The sequence below is a fragment of the Pleurodeles waltl genome, chromosome 8 (genome assembly GCF_031143425.1).
Source record: "Pleurodeles waltl isolate 20211129_DDA chromosome 8, aPleWal1.hap1.20221129, whole genome shotgun sequence".
Lineage (NCBI taxonomy): Eukaryota > Metazoa > Chordata > Amphibia > Caudata > Salamandridae > Pleurodeles > Pleurodeles waltl.
The window spans coordinates 309,416,453-309,437,590 of record NC_090447.1 but is presented as its reverse complement, the minus strand read 5'-3'; positions in this window follow the sequence as shown (position 1 = coordinate 309,437,590).

Sequence of the window (21,138 nt, the reverse complement as noted above, 5' to 3'; positions counted from 1 at the left end):
TGGACTGACAATTCAGACTTGCTATAGGAGTGACTTAGTCGCCTACAAACAAAAATGCTGTCTCCCCTAAAACAGCAGTATCGCCTAGGATCGAGAGTCCAACTACGACATGGTGCCACCAACAATGGTGTTTTGGTACTAATTTACAGATACCCTGAGTATCTCTGTCTCACACACAGCAGGTAGCTTAAGTACCATAATATGGGGACGTCTGCAGTCTTAGGGCTAATCATCCTCAGTTGAATATGGAACACGTAACTAGGCTGTAGGTTGTTCAAGTTTGAACTTTTTAAAAGGATTTCTCCCCATTTGGTGTTCTTTCTCGGTATCCATTACTCAATATGGCTAACAGCATAAACATTCTAGAAAATGTCAGGCATGCCTTAAAACAACACTTAGAAGCCTATGGCTTAAAAAAGGAGGGCATAGATGTTACATTTATCACGGACGCTCATGAAGCTTACCAAACATTCTATTCCTGGGTCACCTTTCCTGAAGAAGATGACAGAAAACATCCATTTCACACATATAAAATAGAAAACGTACTGCAGAGGTACCAAGCTTACTGGTATTTAGAGATACTGCTCTCATATCAAGAACAAAAAAATTGGTTCATTGGCTCCCTACCAAATGTAGTGGAACCTGGGAGATTAGGTTCCGTAAGAAATGACGGACCAATATGGCCTACGTTTGCCACATACATACCACATCCTGTCATGCAGGCAATTCAAATAGTTGATTTACGCACACTTTATAATGCGGTAGTACAACTTTACAAACAATTGTATAATTTGCTATACATACCTTGAACACCACTCCAGTACGGGCTGCACCAGGTGGTCACCAATTGGGATAGTTTGGGAATCAAGTCAAAGAAGCCTGTACCACCCCTAAGGGTGGTACTAAACAAGAACAAGAGGGTTCTAAGAAATGTTGGATTAAACAAAAACAAAATAAAGACAAAGTCAGAACGCAGACTCTTTGAATCCGGAGAGCTCCGAAAATAGATATAATCTCAGAAATGGAGACACTTTAAAGGCTCCTGACAGATATACTGATTCATGCCCCTCTCGTTCCTTTCAGGACCCACCAAATAGAAGGAGTAAGAGAGTGGGCCAGTCAGAGCAACGCCCTCACTATGTGAAACAGAAAAAAGACTTACAGTGGTCTTCAGGCAAGAAGGCAAATCCCCACAACAAAGGTCACAATTTAAAAAGAAAAAAGGTGGCAGAAATTTAAATTAAGCATGCAAGCAAACTTGAGAACATTGCTGAGGAACAAGACATGGGCAGTGACCCTGCTGGACAGCACGGCAGAAGTCACGCTGTGTATCCAGAGTCTGAAAGATCATCTGGATGTGACAGCAACTAACAACTTTCTTGCAGTCAAGACTGCGGATGGGCACATTCTCCCATGCAAAAGGGTTTATGATTTAAATATCTAAAGTGAGGGATACATAGAGCACACTATTAGTGTTATTTTTTGGGAAGAACTTAATTGTGACATCCTATTGTCTGAAAGAGAATGGCCACCGGAACATATCTGTAAGTTCCAACATAGGTTAGATGTAATTCTGCCTTTCTTCTCACATCTTGTTCCTGAAGCGATAAAAGAAGCCTATGATGTTGACTGGGCTTTGGAGCAGGCACCAGCGATATACTGCAACCACGTAGGTTGGGATAAGGATTACCCCTGCCATGTAACACCTATCAGGCCTACACCCCAGCCTCAGCCTCAATATCCTGTTAAAAAAGATGTTGCTAAAGCTTCAGTGAGAGAGATTCTCACTCGGCTAGAGTACTGGGGAATAATAGAGCCCTGTGTCTCTGCAATGAATAACCGGTGTTCCAAGATGCAAAAACAGACCATTCATATAGAATAGTCTTAGATTACAGACATTTAAACAATTACACACGCACATACGCAATGCAAAATTCACACAGCCCCACACTAGTAGTAGTAATTACTTTATTTCGGTTAAAAAAACATAAAAGTCCACATAAATAAATTAAAATACATTAAAAGTGCAAATCAATTCACAGTTCAAATCTTTTCATAAGTATTTATAGCACCATCAAAAAAGGGAATAGTTTAAACAGCCAATAAAATCTTAAAGTGCATGTGCCAACATCTGGGAAACAGATAGAAGCTTAAAGGGCAGTAATGCTCAATTTAAAGCCACAGACTGCCCGGGCCACAATCACTAACCCAGGCCATAATCTAAATAGCTAATAAAATCTTGAAGTGCATGTGTCGACATATGGAGAAGAAGTACAAGCTTAAAGAGCAATAATGCTAAGAATAAGTCAATGGGCTTCCTGGGCCACAATCGCTGACCCAGGACAAGTGCATGGAGGTGGTTGAATCAATTCCTTCCTTTGTGGCTCACTTAAACAGCCTGTAGACATCACAAGAGTGTGAAACATGAGGTGGACAGTGTGTGATGACATTTCGCCTCCCCCCAAAAATCGCATACCCTGGAATATAGAATAAAAACATGTTCTCCCATCTCAGAGAGCATAAAGCGGGGAGACAATTAACAGAAATTATAATAACCTTTTCCCAATTTACTCAGATTAAAATGGTAAAGTGCTGTTTTTATGATTAACATACAAGATTTCACATGGCCAAACCAAGACCTATCTTTCTGAGTCGCAAAATCAGGAGAACAATAATAGAAAGGTGTTGTATGTGGCTTGGTTTCACACCCCTATAATCTACAGGATTGCAACCAGTATAGTCAGCATGATATCTTGATTAAGCTTTGCTTTGAGGCATACCCCACCATGTGATACACCAGGCTTGCTCTAGATATTTTGTTACTGCAAAAACTATCACTGCCTTCAGATCAAATTAAAGGATTCTCAGAGCCTCCCAGTAGTGTAAGACACTCAAGAGCTTGCAAACAGTGATTATCCATTTCCTGTGTGGCTGTGTGTACGGGGGACAGAAAAAAATGAAATGTTCTTCAGTTTCTTTTTTTGGGGGACAAAAATAGCAAAACATTGAGGAGCCTAGCTTGTTCCATTTGGACGTTAGGGATCTTAATGGTAGGGACCTGTTCCTGAATTGGAGATATAGCTGTTTAGCAGTGGTTGGATAGATTTCATCCATAAAAACTTCATAAAATAGTGGACATTTAAAAATTGCCCAGACAAATTCTTGTAATCATCGTTCAACAAGATTTGTTCCAGAGCATAGTTCCAATTAGCTCTTTTCACTATCTGTCTGGCACCAATGGTGGCCACTGCTGATGAGTTCCAGAGATCTGCCATATTCAATTTCTCACACTACATAATGTTATTTTTCAACCAGGGCGAGACTACCCATGAGCCACATGAAATTAAATCAATTAGAGAATCCCTAAAAGGTGTCAATTCCTGAGTTGATCACAGCCTCACACAGTACAATAAGGGTTTTAACACCGCTCCTGAATTTATAGGTTTAAATGCTAAATCCAGCCTCAGTGGAATCAGGAGCGTGCCCTTTGATAACTTGAGCAAACCCCTGATAAAGTTGTTCTCGATCATCATTTAGAGGGTGGTAGCATCAGCAAGACCCCAAATCTCTGCCCCAGAAGTGGCTGCCGATGGACCAGTAGCTTTATAAATCTGAAGGACCGGAGACACTGCACCTCCACCAGTTACCTTCTGTTTCCTACTAATTTGGTATGCTCTCTGTTTGAGGAGGTTTTCACTCTACTCCATCTGATGGGCCCTAGTCATTGTGTTGGACAACTGGACCCCTAAGTAATCAAAATGTTTAACCTGTTCAGTTATGGACCCATCAACTGTCATTCTCCCCTTAAACAACTTGTGGGTATTGATCTCCATAAATTTAGTTTTCAATGGGTTAATTTTGAGGCCCTTCATCTTGCAAAAGGCTGAGAAGGAATCCAATTCAGCCTAGAGACCCACAGGAGTTCTAGCAATAAGGAGGGTGTCATCAGCAAACATTAATATTGGGAGTGCAGTTCCAGCTATCTTGGGAGCATCATGTATACATTGTGAAAGCCATTCGACTACCCCATTAATATAAAGGCTGAAGAGTGTCGGAGCCAGTATGCAATTTTGCTTTATCCCAGTAGATGGGAATCAAGTCTGTTAGCTCCCCACCCATGTTCCACCTCACTTTAGCATAAATATTTGCATGGAGAGCTGTTATGGCCCATATTAGATCATGTGGCACCCCATAAGCTTCCAATGTCTTCCACAAGCTATCACTTTGGACCAAGTCAAAAGCTGACCTAAGGTCTATGAAGGCAATATGCAAATTACCCCTCTTCAGGATAACAAACTTCCTGCACAGCAGCTTAAATTGGAAAATCTAATCAAGGGTGCTGATGTCACACCTAAATCCTCCCTGAGCATCCTCAAGGATAATATTGTCTGTGTCTCAGGATTGAAGCTTGGCCAGAACCTGTCTACAAAACTTTTTTGGGGAATATTCCAACAAACTTGGAGGTGTGTGATTAGAGGGTAAGTCCCTTCTTCCTGTTTTGAAGATTTCTGCCTGCTGGCCCAGCGGAAAAATCACCACAACATTGAAGCCAGCTTGTAATTGTGCTGGCGGCAATGTTGAGGTGCATCGAGTGCAGCAGCACCCGTCGCGCATTTCACTGCAGTAATCCGGACAGTGAAATGCGCCATGGGGCCATGCATGGGGGCCCCTACACTGCCCATGCCAATTACATGGGCAGTGCTGGGGTCCCCAGTTGCCCCCCGACACCCTCATTCTGCCAGCCTTTCTATGGCGGTGTTTACTGCCATGGAAAGGCTGGTGGATAGGGACTCATAATCCCCAGCTTCAAGCGCTGCCCTGGTGGTGTCAGTGGTATGACCGTGGCGGATCAGCTAGGGTCATAATGGGGTGGGTGGACCGCTCTGTCTGCGGCGGTTCGACCGCCATCGTGAGGCTGGCGGTCTTAATGAGAGCCACAGTCTTTCTGTTGGCCACCTTCTCTGGAGTGTTAAAAATGGCCACCGGTCCTTTCAAGCAATCCTTTTCAGAGTACTCCTTCACTGTGCTCCCAACATATTCTTAACCCCTCTCACTATACAGGGCCCTAAAGTGTTCAACCCAACCACCAGGATGCACTAATATTTCGAGATGATTATCTATTGTCTTTGAGCTTACTCTTAAGTGCATTAGTAAGCTCGGTCAATTGGTCCATCTCCCTGCTCTGTTTGGCCTTGCAGAAGTTATTTGCAACTTAATGCCAAGCTTTAGCGCATCTAAAAGACTAATCTTGGCCATCTGGCATTCCTTAGAAAATCATCCTGGAGCAATTCAATTCAATTCAAAGAAGCTTTATTGCGGCTACAAGAGCCAAAAAAGCGCGAGCAGTAATAAATACAAATAAATGCACATGATAAAATAAAATTGCAGGTAAATATGGTGATAAAAGGGAATGAAATATAAATAAAAATTAAAATGGAATAAAAATGAGATAGAATAAAATGGAATGAAATTAGAAAAAATGAAATGAAGTGAAATGCACTCTGCAGGATGTTGGGACAGTCTTATTTGGAGTCTTTGTCCAGGAGAGTTTTCCCTCTAATAAGCCAACTAGCTCCGAGGAATTTGGCGATAGCGATCACTAGCGTTGGTCTGGTGTCTGATCTGAGGATTCGCAGAGCTAGCGCAGAGCAGCGTGCTCCCAGTAGTCTGCATGCCGGGGCCAGCCATTTCCTACGGGGGGCAGTATATGCGGGGCATGCAAAAAGGAGGTGAGGGAGATTCTCCACGGGGGCTTTGCAAGCAGGGCATGCGGTGGATTCGTTGTGTGACCAGCTGCTGGTGAAAAGTCTTAATGGGAGTGTTCCAATGCGGAGCTGGAAGTACAGTTTCCTTTCCCTTGGGGCCGTGATTAGGTCCCAAAAAGTTTCGTACTTGCATGACTCTTTTAGGTTGGCAAAGTCACAAGATAATGTAGTGTGGAGTGCAGCCCGAGTGTCTTCGTTGTTGGCCCTTTGCCAGTAAAGTTTCTTTAGTTCGCTTTTCGAGGGAAAGACTGACGTGGCTGGTGAGTTCCAGAGATCATCGAGCCCGATAGAGTGGAGTAAATCCTTGATGGATCGTAGCCAGGGGATTCTGTGCAGGTGGTCGCCTTTTAGGATGACCTGTAGAGCTTCGGTGAAGATGACAAGTTCCGGAGTGGTCCAGAGACGCCGCCAGTACAGCAGAGGTCGCAGGCGGGCTTTGTGACCAATGCGTTTGATGCCGAGGTCCTTGAAAAGAGGGAACAGTGGGGTGCTTAGTGGAAGGGACACAAGGTTTCTTAAGAAGTTGTTTTCAGCGGTGGTTAGGTCTTGGGTTTTGGTATAACCCCAAAGTTCAGCCCCGTAGAGCGCTGAGGAAACTGCCTGGGCTTCGTATAATTGTAATGCTGGGCGAATTGGTTTTGTGTGTGAGAGGTGGAAGTTTTTTAGTAGAGCCCCAGTTGTTTGTCTTAATTTAAGGGCTTGTTTTCCTATGTGTGGCTTCCAGGACATGTTGTCAGTGAGTGTTATGCCCAGGTAGCTGAAAATGCCCACCTTCTCGAGAGAGGAGCCCTCTAGAGTAAATTTCCCTTTGAAAGATCTGTGGGGATTAAGGGTCATTAGTTTGGTTTTCGTTGCGTTGATTTCGAGTCCCTGGGATGAACAGAAATGCTCGAAGCACGCAAGGAGTTTCCTTAGACCACTAGGGGTCTTAGATATCAAGAGAGTGTCATCGGCAAAGAGTAAGACTGGGATTTTTTGTGTGCCAAGTGAAGGTGCGTCAGCCTGCAGTCTGAGGAGGGAGGGGACAATTTCGTTGATGTACAGGGAAAAGAGGGTCGGGGCAAGTACGCAACCTTGCCGCACACCCCTAGAGATGTGGATTCTATCGGTAAGTTGGCCCTTGTTGCCCCACCTGACTTGTGCGTAGTTGTCCTCGTGGAGTCGTATCAAAATGGCAAGGATGTGTTCCGGGATTCCCATCCGAGAGAGAGTGACCCACAGTTTGTTGCGAGGTACTAGGTCAAAAGCAGATTTGAGATCCACGAAAGCTACATAAAGGCTGCCTTTACCGATGAACACTGTTTTCCAATATAATAATAGGAATCTGAGGGCTTGATCAGTGGTGGAAATCTTCTTTCGGAAACCGGCTTGGAGGGGGCTAAGGATATCGTGGTCAATTATCCATTCTTCTATCTTCCCTAGGAGGCAGTGGCAGAAGACTTTTTGGACACAGTCAATTAGACTAATGGGTCTATAGTTACAGGGAAGAGATCTGTCGCACTTTTTAAAGATTGGAATAACAATGGCCGCTTTCCAAGAGTCGGGAATTGGCGCCCCAGATGCTATTGCGTTAGCTAGAATGGTGAGATATCTTGACCAGGATGCTAGGTCTGTTGAGAATAGGTCTGCTGGGACGCAGTCTGAACCAGGGGCCCTGCCGCGTTTTAGAGTGCTTAGAGAGTAAGTTATATCACTTTGGGAGAACAACAGGGGTGCTGCGGTGGTTGGTGCTAACGAGTGAAATAGGAGGGGGCCCGTACAAACAGAGGTGGGGCTATCATGATCAGGGGAGTACAGACTACTAAAGTGGGCTATCCAGTCTCTTGGGGCAATATTGGTTGTGATGTCCAAACCACTGGTTTCGGGGCCTCGCGCTGCCAGGGACCAGAACAGACTATAATTTCTCTCGCGCACAGCGTCGCTGAGTGATGTCCACCATTTGCTATCTTGATCACGCTTGGCTATGCATATTGCAGATTTATAGGACTTCCTAGCTACGCGGATGGCGATGGGGTCCTTGGATTTAATGGCTTGAACTAGGCGCTTGTTTAGGGACCGGCACGTTTTGTTGAACCAGCGGTGCCTGGCTTTGGGTCGTTTGTCGTCGTGGGCTGGGGGTGCTGAGAAGTGGGTTGCCATATCCCTAAAGCAGGAGGTGTGGATTGAGCTAATTTCCTGGTGGGGTGTTGCAGAACCTGCCTCTAGGTCCCTTAGTGTGGATTTTAGGGTGTTGTTGGCAGCATTGATGAGTGCGGGCCGGGCCACAATATTGACCCATTTTAGGTGTCTTTTGTTGTTGGCCAGGTTAATACCCTCGGGTGCTACTGCTGCGGGGTTAGACGTGGCTGGGAGGTTACCTAGGGCTAATGTGTGGACAGAAAGAGGGTTGTGATCACTTTCGGTCCTTTCGATGATTGTCATATCGATGACTAGAGGCCATAATCTTATATCGAATAGGCAATAATCGATTCTGCTGGTGTGGTTCGTTTTGTTGTATGTGTGACTACCGTTGGTGTCTGAATTAGTTCTGCCATTTAGCGCCCTGAGTCCAAACTCCATGGTCAATGATTTTACCTGAATCGCAACCGACGTCCACCTTTTGATGGGTGCAATGGACAGGGCGGGGATAGACCAGACTTGATCTTCCTCGCGGGTGGACCTGAGATCGTCCCAGTCAAGGGGTTCGAATGTGACGTTGAAGTCCCCAGCCACAATGGTTTTATGATGGCGGGGATAATTTTGTAAGAGGGCTACGAGGGCGCAGAGGGTTTTGGAGACTTGACCCCCCCTGACCCCTCGAGCGTAGATATTAAAGATGTTCACCACAGAGTCAGGCCCAAAGGATAGACGAAGGCCTAACAGGTCGGGAGAGGCGGTAGGTAGCTGTGATATATGGCAGCTAAGTGATGTTTTGATCCAGATGGTCAGACCCCCTGAGGGCCTGCCTCTCGTGCTGGCCACAGCGGGGATGTGGAAATTTGAGTAGCCTGTTCGGAAGAGTGGGTCGAGTGACCATGTTTCCTGTAGGAGACATATGTCATGTTCGTCAATAAATGAGGAGAAGGATGGAAGGGGAAGAATAGGTTTCAGACCTGCCACGTTCCATGAGACAAGTCGTACCCCAGATTGTGACTGAGTTGTCCTACCTAAATGCCCGGGGTTTTTGAGGTTGGCTGTCAGGGGTTGGTTTGGCAGATGTGGCTGGGGGAGCAGGGATGGGTTGATGCCAATGTTTGCCCGTGAGGTTTGTGGTGGTTGGTGATGTTCCTCTGTTGGAACAGGCCTGGTCCTGATCAAGGAGATGCTTGCGGGCCTAGACAGCAGCTCTAGGTTTGGTGGGCAATGTGCCTGCAAGATGGGTGGAGCATCGTTGTCATGATTGCTCGGTGAGCCGGAAATGGTCGCGGTATCATGGGTAGGGGGGTGAATACATGGACAGACAGTGGTGGGGTAAAAGGAGGATCTGGGAGTGATGGATGTTGGAAGGTTGCAAGGTTTGCCTGCATAGATTTTAGGTGGGGCTGTGAGTCAATCATGTTTACCAAGAGGGGATAGGTTTTCTGCCGGGTGGTAACTCGGGCGTTCCTCGTGGAGCGTGGGTGACCTGGGCTGTTTAAACTGGATGCGTGAGTGTGCAGGTGGGCTTGTTCTTGCGTCTAGGGCCACCAGATTGTTCGCCGTGGTCCTGTTCTTGAGTGTCAGTTTTAGGATATCAAAGTGAGTTCCCATCCTGGAGCAATTTTGGAGAAGGATCCTCTTTTCCTAACTTTGGTAAACAAAGGCTTTAATTGTTCCATTAGCTGGCAATGCGCAAAGACCATATCAAGCTTATATCCACTCAAATTTGTTACCTTGGCTTTGTTATCCACAAACAACTCATACATTTGGGTTTGGATATCTACATTATCCACAACTTCCATCCATTTAACATTCCTCCTACTGTTAACTGTCTCTAACGGACTCATGTTGTAGACTAGGGGTAAGTTATAGCTTGTAAACATAACTGGAACAAATGCAGCACTTAGGGCATCGTGGTCACTATCTACTCTTGGGACAGCAGCCACATCGGCCAAGGAGGACCACAGATCCTAATCCACCAAAAGATAATCTATATGAGTTTTCACAAGTCCTCTTTTTAAGGTCGGCTGTGGGGGTATATCAGAGCTAGTGTTGCCATTAACAATTCTTAAGCCGTTCTCTATGATCAGATCTTTCAATTGGCCTGCAACTGCACCTAACTTTTTTATAGTCTGATCAGGCTCTCAAGACCCAACCAGGGAACTAAGGGGATACATTGAGTGACCTCTGCCCTCTTCCGAGTCTCGTGTTTCAATTGCCTGTGATAAGTTTTAAGGTGCCACCTTTTAAGCCCTGTAGAACATTAGCGAGCTGGGCCACTATGTAGGAGCATACATTTAAGGGAACAGATCTAATGTCAGCATTAATTATGACAATATATCTCACCCCCATAGGGTTTTTTTTCCTTTTACTTGTACCCCCCAGCATGTTTTTACTCTACATTGTGACTATTTTCACTAATGAAAAAAGATCTAATTTCAGCTAAATGAGAAGACCCCCTGAGGCTCTTCCTGAAGTGGAAGGAACCGCATTCACAGCAAAAGTGATATAACCACTTCTATAGACTGGAGCCACTGCCACCATCTCCTGCAGAAGTATGCTCTGGTGTAAATCAATTAACTCCCCCCACTCTGGGTCTGTGAGCTTTGCTTGCATACCTGCCACGTTCCAGGATAATACTCTATTGGGGTTTTCACAATTTGATCCACTTTCAGTCCTCAGCCGCACTTAGTGCCTCCTTGGTCTACTAAAGTAGGATTCATTTCAGTCTCTAAGGCAGTGCCCCTGATACCATCTCTTGAAGCACTCACCTCTAAGTCCTGAGGGATAGCCTCTCCACACCACCCAATAAAGTCACCCCATGGAAGAGTATTCGAAGCAAGACATGGCCTTTTACCTTCCTGCTGTCATTTGTCCTCTACTAGATTGGAGCACTCATCTACAGTGGAGGTGTGATGTAAGTGAGCTAAGGAGTTACAAATTGCTTTAATCAGAGGTTCTTACAGGGGATTTGGGGTGTTGAGCTTTAGTCCTATTTGTGAGCTTGTGTTGGACCTGAATCTTAGTTCCATGGCTATCAGCTCAACTGCCAATTTACGGCTCTTAAATTTCAGCCCTATATAATCCAGTTACGCTACATTGGGTGGCATGTTGGATATCGTCCCTAATTATAGATGTACTTCCCCTGGTATGGCAAAGCCAATGAATTGCTTTAGTGACATAAGAATCTTGGGTTTCTCTAACTCCATGCGGGAGTCTAGGGGCATTTATCAAGTAAATGTCACCAGACAAGCATGTAGCCTTATTGATGTTATTTGGACCTTGAATCCCACGGGGATTCTGGGCTCTCTGACCGGATGCTATCCGATTGAGCTGTGCACTATGCTGCTTAAGGGTGTATCTCCCCTCAACAAGTTCACCTCTTTCACATCTGGAGGGTTATAGCGGGTACTTCTCTAGGGGAACCTCCCTTGCCGACGACTTAATGTGTGCCCATTTCACATTGGGGGTTTATAAAAGGAACTTGGCTACTATGCTGATCGCTAATTTAGTACCACCTACTTTGGTGCATACGTTTTCCACTATTACAGAGAGTTTGGCCACCTTTTTGCCTAGTTCCATAGCCAACCTGCTCATGCACTCATGCAAGCTCTGTATCTCTCCCCTTAATATCTGAAGCTGTGTCAGGTGTTCCCCAGTCCTAGCCTGGCTTACATTTGTTGAATCTACAATCTTTGTCAGGACACTTGGAACTTGATTAACTACTGACGTTGATTCTTCAGTGGCTAGAGGAGAAAAATGTTTGGAACATCCAAAATTAATTACAGATGTGCTTCCCACCTGTGATTGCACCTTACAAGGGTCCTGGTTAGCTACTGGTGTAATTTTTCTTGGCAGCTCATCACAAGGAGTGGGCTAACCTTGTGCCTTGAACCAGCCACAGTACCACAGCCAAGGCAATAAGATTTGATACCCTTGAGTGGTGAGCCTCGCTTCCCCTTACACTGGAGAAAATACGAGTTGTTCCTTGCCAGTAAGCCCTCCACTTCCACTATTAATTCAGCTATTTTGATCAAGGTACAGTTTTCTGCAGAATGCCTAGGGATCTTGCTCATGCCTCCTGCCCCTGGAGGTCGCTCAGAAGCTTTACGCTTGCCCAGAATGATTACAAGAAATAATGATATTAAAATAAAAAAAAATAAAAAACAGGAAACAATTACCAATACATGTGCTTGGAGCGCTGATTTACTCAAGGGGGCGGCAGCGAACATATTCAGAACACATACAAGCTCCAGCATAAAATGGAAAATAATACATTGTAGCCATGCCCCAGACGCACTCTCTTAATAACAATGCCCTGAAAGACGTAAACGTTATCCTACAATACTAGTATGGTACAACACTAAGTCGATCCTTCATGCTTCACATGAAAATCCAGTGTTTTGGCATTGTAATGCTGTGCTGCTAAGAGCTGACTAACCCAGTACAGGTTACAATTACCCTCGGACAGGGCCACCCTCTACCACACAATAATATTGCAATGGATATATCACAGCACCACGTTTACAACATAGTGCGTAAAAAATACAAAGCAACCTTGGATATTTCCAACAGTTTTTTCTGCCATCATGTAGCGCCTGAAATTCGAGACCTGAGTGCATTCTCATTTGGCTCATAAAAACAGTTTTGCCTTTTGCCCCAGGGCTATAAGAACAGCCCAGGGTTATTTTGTGCCCGTGTAATATCAATATTGCATGCTATTGATCCTAAGAGGCTGTCCAATGTGGATGACATCTATCTCACTGACGATGACCTCAAAATTCATTTTGCTAGGGTCGATTGGGTCATTTTAATATTTGCAGCCCTTGGCTCCAAATTCAATTTTAAGAAAACTAAAATAGCATTTCTCAGCGTCCTGTTTCTGAGATACGAGCTATCAAATGAAGGCAAGAGCTTGGCCCTGCACTTTTTGGAGAAATGTACTCAGCTTCAACCACCAAACACTATCAAGAAATTACAGTCTTTACTAGGTTTCTTTAACTTTTGAAGAACTTACATTCCAGATTGTGCACAACACATCAAACCATTCTATGATTTAATTCACCAAGATTTCTCAAGCAGACACTTGACTGTAGAACATACTCTCATCCTTATAGGACTGAATCAAGACATGCTTGAAGCAAAACACTTACACACACATGACAACAAATCAAATTTTGTCATCAGAATAATTGCTGGTGCCATCGGGTTCACCCATTTCACCTTTAATGAGGGTGACACAGTATCCATAGCATACAAATCACATTTATACTCAAATGTGGAACTTCGCCTTGCATCCATAAAAACAAAATCTGACAGTTGTACAGATTTGCGTCATTAACGAGAAGCCATTTGCCAAAGGGAAACATATTGTTGTTACCCTAGTGCCGGCCTTAGAGGCTGTCACCAAAGCAAGTGTTCCTAACGCTAAAGCATCATAAACACATTGGATTCAATGGCCAATCTTCCTGACTGCTACTGATGTTGACCACATCTTTGACCCAAAACTGCAAACACAAGAATTTCTCCAATATGAACAGGAAAATCCTGCACCTCTTCACTTCTTGTCATTTGAGAGGTATCACACTGTCATTTTCACTGATGGTTCAGCACAACCAGTTGTAGGTACAAAACATCAGTACTCAGCTATTTGTGCAGCTGTGAGCGGAGTGATGAATGATAGTGTATTCCACCCTCAACATACCTACACGCAGACCCCGGGGAACTGCACGTCACAGATGGATGAGCTTAAGGTTCTTATCCTGGCACTTGAACATACGGATCAGGGACAGCTCACATTGATGAAGTGTGATTTGTATTATTGTGCCCATTCCTACAATGATTATCTCAATCATTGGTGGTTAAGTGTATTCTAAGATTCAAAGAATAACACCATAAAACACAGAACTCTGTGGGGGAGGGTGGCTGATCTTAAGGATAAGCTACCACATACACATGTAGTACATACACTGGGCTATCAATGTGTAGTAGTACACATTATTCTAAACACTTTGGCTGATGAAGCAGCTAAATCCTGAGCAGCTACAGCTTCTGTTGCTGCAGTGACTCATTCCCAGATGAGATTGGATAATGAAATTCAGGCTGCTGTGAAAGCTTCAACTGAGGGCAAGCCTCTCCCAAAAGCATACCATACAAAATATTCCGACCATATCAGGGCACAGAATGTTGACTTTGTGACAATTCCTGAGATGGGAGATTGAGTGATCCCCAACCAAGATCAGAGATTAGATCTCATCAAAGCAACACATGAGGGTATTGCATCTGCTCATGCTGGTGTTGATGCCACAATGTCACTCTTACAGAAAAGCTTCTGGTGCCCGGGTCTATACATATAGACCAAGCAATATGTCCTTTGTTGTGACATTTGCCAGCAGATAAAGGGCTGAAACATCAAACATCTACTACAGACATCCCTCTTAGTGCCCATTAGTCCACTACAATGTCTGTACTTAGACCACTGTGGACCTTTACAACTTGATAGAGAATACAAATACATCTTAGTCGCTGTTGATTCATGTTCTAGATTCCTGTGGGTATGGCCACAGCGGTCAGCTGATGCCCAAACTGTTACAAAAGACTTGCTGGTCTTTACCTGTACATATGTGGTTGCAGCAATCGCAATCCACTCGGACTAGGGCCCTGCTTTTGTCTCTATGGCTTTAAAGGACACAGTGAGGACAATGGGTGTTGAACTCCATTACTCTTCCCCATATCATCCCGAGGGTAATAGTGTTGTGGAGACTAGGAATGATGACCTAAAACAGTCCTTAACATCTAGAATATTAGGTTCAGACCGCTGTTGGATTCATTCACCTATATGGGGTCCAGAGAGCACTGAATAATCTACTAAAACGGTCTTTGGGAAGACGCACTCCTTAGGAGATCTCGATGACCATAGTATGATGGCAGCAGACTCACATTTTAACATAAATGAACGACTCACTGTCTTACAGGAGCTTCAACAATTTCATGAGAATAATTCATCCACCAGTGCTACCACTTTAGGATTAAGGGATTTGCCAACAACTTCTACAGGCTGGATTCCTAAAATTGTTGATCTGGTTCATGAGAAGATTGCTGTGAAGAAGGAATTTAGCCCATCCTACAGAGTACCAGTTCTAGTCCTGGGAATACAAGGCACCAGAATTGTCATTCTACCACCTCTGGCAGGTTCCAAAGGAAACAGATTTGTCTCCATTGAGAACATTAAATTGCATCATGTGGCTGATCCTGCACAGTTGACCCCATGGTCCCTTGGATAGTTCCCAGTCCCCTCTCACTACCCTAAAGGACATACCTCCTCAAAGAAGAAACAACAACATTTCTGAATATACCAGCATGTACAACAATGCTAAAAGAGCCTCCTTGAGCACAGTAAGGGTGGGGAATTAGCTTTTGCTGATTCCTGTTACCACTTCACTGACAAGAACTGTCCAAGATGTGGCTGTTTTTTACTCCAGTGCAACACAAACGGATGAGATTGTCTGCTAGGAACCTGCAAGCAAAGTGTATCTATCTACCAGTAATGCAACGCCTCCTGTGTTAGCAAAGACTGCTTTTGGTTATTTCATCAACCATGATAACTTTTCTTCAACTTCATCCGAAATTGAAACTGTTTCAAAGACATGTAAGCTGCAGATATGGCTTAAAAATAACTATTTTGTTTATCGATGGCATTATCTGTGGACACTACTGACATTGCTTATCTTTCTGTTATGGATTGGTTTTGTGACTGTTTTCTTTCTCTTGATAAATGGTCATTATCTTCTTGAACTCTCTTCTGTTGAGCCAGTGAATGAAGTTCTAAGATAATTTATTCCCTCACATAAGGGCCCAAAGAGACTTGTCCCTTGTGAACATTTCAGCAGTACCAATTCCTGATGGGATTCCTTGGGATAAAGTACTATTTGATATATATGAGCCTACTGAGGTTATCCAGTTTTCTTATGTATTCAAATTTCAATGACAGATTTAATTACACGTGATGTTGTTTCTGATGACTGAGATGTTAAAACAGTTGACTCTATGCTTGCTGAGCTTCAGGATTGCACTGCATTTTGAAGTGATTGTGTGTATATGAACTCAGCCAATTATGGGGAAATGTTTTGATGTACTTATTTGGAACATTACTTTCTGCACAGAGCAATTAGCGATAAATCAGTACTTAATTACACACAGTTAAAACATTGTTGAACATTCCCCAAAACATAAGTAGACAAATTTGCATACTTTTCTGTGCATGACAGTACACATGCAGTCATAGTGTTTCAAATTGCTGCCTTCCAAAATGTGAAAGATTTTGCTAACTGACACCAAAATGATCTATTTAGATTCCTTTGGTTCCCGACTTGCTGTTGAAGGTTATGATTACAGGAAGAGCACTATAGATGTGAAAAGTGCATGGCGAACACAAGATTGGCAAATTCAGGGTAGAGAATCTTTGTTTAGAGCATGCCTTATTCCTGTTCAAATTATAATTTTTAATGACACAGTTCAACAAACATCCTGTCTCGAGTGAGCAAAAATAAAGAAAATGAATGCACCCAGTATCCCCACACCAGCCAAATGCTTCAACTGCCAAACATTCCTAAATGTCACTGAGGAAAAATTACACACTTGGGTTCAGAATGGATAAGTTAATTCTACACTTTCAAGTCCCAGTGGGTGGTTATTGTGGCTAATAGACACAAATGGGTTCATGCACGTTTTGTTAATTCTTCAGAGGGTATTAAGATTAGTCGACCTGACCCTCGCTATGTCTCGGGTCAACACTCTGATATAGTTACCGCATACAGTGTGGGTAAACTCTGCCAACAATGGTTACAGACTAACACCTTACCAGCAGTTAAAGAACATCTTAGTTTCCTATCAGAGGAAGTAGACTTGCAGGATTTCTGGCTAGGTCCAAGAAACCCCTCCCTAAATGATTCTTGTATGCCATATATAATGAAATATGGAAGCTTTCTCAAATGCAAGTGGTTGCATGTTTAAGGCAGATAGATAAAGAAAATATGGAAAAGGCTTTAGCTGTTGTTAATAATGACATAAATGCTATGTCCAACAGAATATGCACACACTTAATAATATTGTGTCTTCTGCGATTGACATCATTCAGAATGACATGCCCCTTTTACAACACGGGCAAAGTCAGCTGTGCTCCATCATGCAGTTGGGTTGGACATTGTAGATTCTGAAAAATGGCCATGTCCCATGGAAACACATAAATAGTAGTGACTTGTTACCTGCTTTTATTTTCTCCAAGGACCAACAGATAATAGCTAAAAAGGAAGCAAGTTACACCACGCTTAACCCCTTCTCCTCCACGCCGTTTCCCCCTCAGGTGCCAGGTCTTTTTTTGGCTATTTGAGGCAGTTCACGCTTAGGCCCTCATAACTGTTTGTCCACATAAGCTACACACGCAAAATTTGCATCCTTTTTTTTCAACATCCTAGGGATTCCAGAGTTACCCAGAGTTTGTGGGTTCCCCTGAATGAGACCAAGAAATTATCCAAAATACAGCAAACATTTAGTTTTTAAAAAAAATGAGGAAAAAGGGTTGCAGAAGAAGGCTTGTACTTTTTCCCAGAAAATGGCATCAACAAAGGGTTTGTGGTGCCAACATCACCAGCTTCCCAGCTTTCAGGAACAGGAAGACTTGAATCAGGAAACTACATTTCTCCACACAATTTTGGCATTTTACTGGAACATACCCCATTTTTACTATTTTTTGCACTTTTAGCCCCCTTCCAGTTAGTGACAGAAATAGGTGTGAAACTAATGCTGGATCCCGGAAAGCTAAACATTTCTGAAAAGTAGACAAAATTCTGAATTCAGCAATTGGTCATGTGTGTATATCCTACAAGGTTTTCCTACAGAAAATAACAGCTGAAATGTAAAAATAATTGAAATTGAGGTGAAAAAATCAGCCATTTTTCTTCACGTTTTACTTTGTAACTTTTTTCTACAATGTCAGATTTTTTAAAGCAATATACGTTATATCTGCTAGACTCATCTGGTTGTGGGGATATATAGAGCTTGTAGGTTCATCAATAACCCCAGGTATCTAGAGCCAATAAGTGAGTTGCACCTTACAATGGGTTTTCATTCTATACTGGGTATACAGCAATTCATTTGGTGAAATATAAAGAGTGAAAAATAGGTATCAAGAAAACATTTGTATTTCTAAAATGGGCACAAGATAAGGTGTTGAGAAGCAGTGGTTGTTCTCACATCTCTCAATTCCAGGGTACGCATACTAGCATGTGAATTTCAGGGCATCTCTCAAATAGACATATTTTTTACACACTGTCTTACATTTGGAAGGAAGAAATGTAGAGAAAGACAAGGGGAAATAGCACTTGTTATTCTGTGTTTCCTGAAGTCTCCTGATAAAAATGGTACCTTACTTGGGTGGGTAGGCCTAATGCCCACGACAGGAAATGCAACATGTACACATCACAATTCCCAAAGAAAACAGACCTGTTTTTTGCAAAGTGCCTAGCTGTGGATTTTGGCCTCTAGTTCAGCCAGCACCTAGGGAAACCTACTAAACCTTCACATTTTTTAAAACTAGACACCTAGGTGAATCCAGGATGGGGTAGGCTTTGGTGGGCTCTCACCAGGTACTGTTGCCCAAAATCCTTTGCAAACCTCAAAATTTGGCCAAAAAAACACTTTTTCCTCACTTTTCGATGACAGAAAGTTATGGAATCTGAGAGGAGCCACGTATTTCCTCCCACCCAGCATTTCCCTAAGTCTACCGATAAAATTGTACCTAACTTGTGTGGGTAGGTCTAGTGCCCGTGAAAGTAAATGCCCAAAAATGCTATGTGGACACATCAAATTTATCAAATACTAAACTACCTGTTTTTGTGGGGGTGGGGACATGCGTTTTTCGTCCTGGGCTCAGTAGCCACATAGGGAAACCTACCAAATTCAAATGTTTTCTTACCCAGAATCCTCAGCAAACCTTAAATTCAACTAAAAAAACAAATTGTTCCCACATTTGTGTGTGAGATCACCACACCGGGACACATTTCCTACCACCCAACATTCCCCTCAATCTCCTAGTAAAAATGATACCTCACTTGTGTAGGTGGGACAAGTGCCTGTGACAGGGAAGAGCCAAAAATATGTCGAGATTGAGGGGGAACCAAAGCTGGTCCAAAAGGGCAGTTTGAATAAAAACATATTTAGGCTGACAAGTGTTGCAGAATTTTTATCGTTATAGATGAGACAATGCTGGGTGGTAGGAATTTTGTGGATTCCTGCAGATTTCGGAAGGTTTCATCACAAAAATGTGGGAAAATGTGTGATTTCCAGTAATGTTGGAGGTTTGCAGGGCATTGTGGGTAAGAAAATGGTGCTGGGTGCATGTGAAGCACACCACCCTTTAATCACCCAGATGTTTAGTTTTCAGATGTGTCTAGGTCTTGTAGATTTTTCTACATGGTAGCGTCCCAAAGTCCAAAAAGTACAGCCCTGACCATTCCAAGTGGGACGATTTTGAGATTTAGCCAAGCTCTCATGGCCCAAATGTAAAACCAAATTCCAAAAATAAACAAATGTCCTCTTGCTTGCTGTGGGATAAGATGTTTTAGTGTGTGGGAGGAGAGCTGAAAGAATGTTACCCCCTTCAGTTGGGGTGGGGGCATAACCAGGCCCATACTGGTTGGTAGCCACCACACCACACCACTTTTTTTTTTTTTAAATCCCTGCCATCTAGTAGATTTTCTGCCCCCCACCCCCGGTTGTAGATCGGGAGTAAATACCCCAACTGCCCACTGTTAGGCAGAACAACTTTGACCCCATTTATTTGAGGTGGGGTGATGGCTATAACCCACCCTCTTATTTTGAAAAAAAATCTTCCCTGGTGTCTGGTGGGCTTTCTTGCCCCCCTTGGGGGCAGATGGGCCTTCCAAAAATAGGCTGATCTGCCCCAAGGGGGGGAGATATGACCAACAGTAATGTACCCCCATGGGGAGCGACCCTTTCCCAAGCGGCTGCCACCCCAAACAAAACACACAAATACACACACTCCAATCCCTGGTGCCTAAGTGGTTTCCGCCCCCGTGGGCAGATTGGCCTAATAGAAATAGGCCGATCTGCCCCCAAGGGGAGCAGAAATGGCCTAAAATAAATTTGCCCCCACAGGGGAGCGACCCTTGCCTAAGGGGTTGCTCCCCTTATGGGAAATAGGTGCAAAAAAAAATCCCGAGGGCCTAGTAGTTAAAATAGGCCGATCTTCCCCCAAGGCAGAAATGGCCTAAAATAAATTTGCCCCCACCCCCAGGGGAATGACCCTTGCCTAAGGTGTTCCTCCCCACATTAAAAAAAATAAAAATAAACAAAAAACAAAAAAAATCCCTGGTGTCTATGGTTTTCTGCCCCCCCGAGGGCAGATCGGCCTAATTATAATAGGGCAATCTGCCCCAAAGGGGGACAGAAATGGCCTACAACAAATTTGCCCCCCCCCCAGGGGGGAGACCCTTGCCTAAATGCTTTTGCATTTCTCCTCCGATCTGTGCTGCAAGCTGAGCTTCCAGCGCAGAGGAGTAGGCCTCTGATGAAGTCAGCGTGCTTTCATGTGCTGATGTCATCAAACGCCACAGGGGTGTAAGCGGGTAGTAGTGGAAGCGATTCCCCTTCCATCCCTGTCTAGAGGAGGGGGGTGCGAGGCCCCCGGAGGAGCACTAGCATTTCTCCCGAGGGCCCCTACTTGAACGTAACGGCTACATCCTGGGCACGTGAGAGGTACTGCCCAGTACGTGACCGTTATTTCCGAGGCACCCAAGGAGTTAAGATAGAAGAGTTAGAAAAGCTGCCTTTCATAGTATCAGAAAGTCCATTGTCAGTGTGGTTAGTACATGGTGTTATAAATCTGCCAATTTCCACCTTTCATCTCACGAAATGCTTGAAATATCTTGCTGTGGGCAGATATGAGCAGCTATAAGATAGCTACATACACAAAGAGTGGGAGTTGCCCTTTTTCTATTAAAATGCCTCAATGGCGAAACAGAGGTCTTTCTGCAGATAAGCGAATGTGAGAATACTGTTAGTCATTCAATGATCTTTGAAGTGGTTTTACTTCATGGTTTCTGCAATGCGGGGATCACAAACTTTGCATCCTTTTCTGATGGGTACTCCCATCCCTTTGATTCATCCAGCATTTCATATACTTTCAAATGGAAGTTATGTGATCCTGAACAATCAGAACTGCTGTGGAATGAGACCA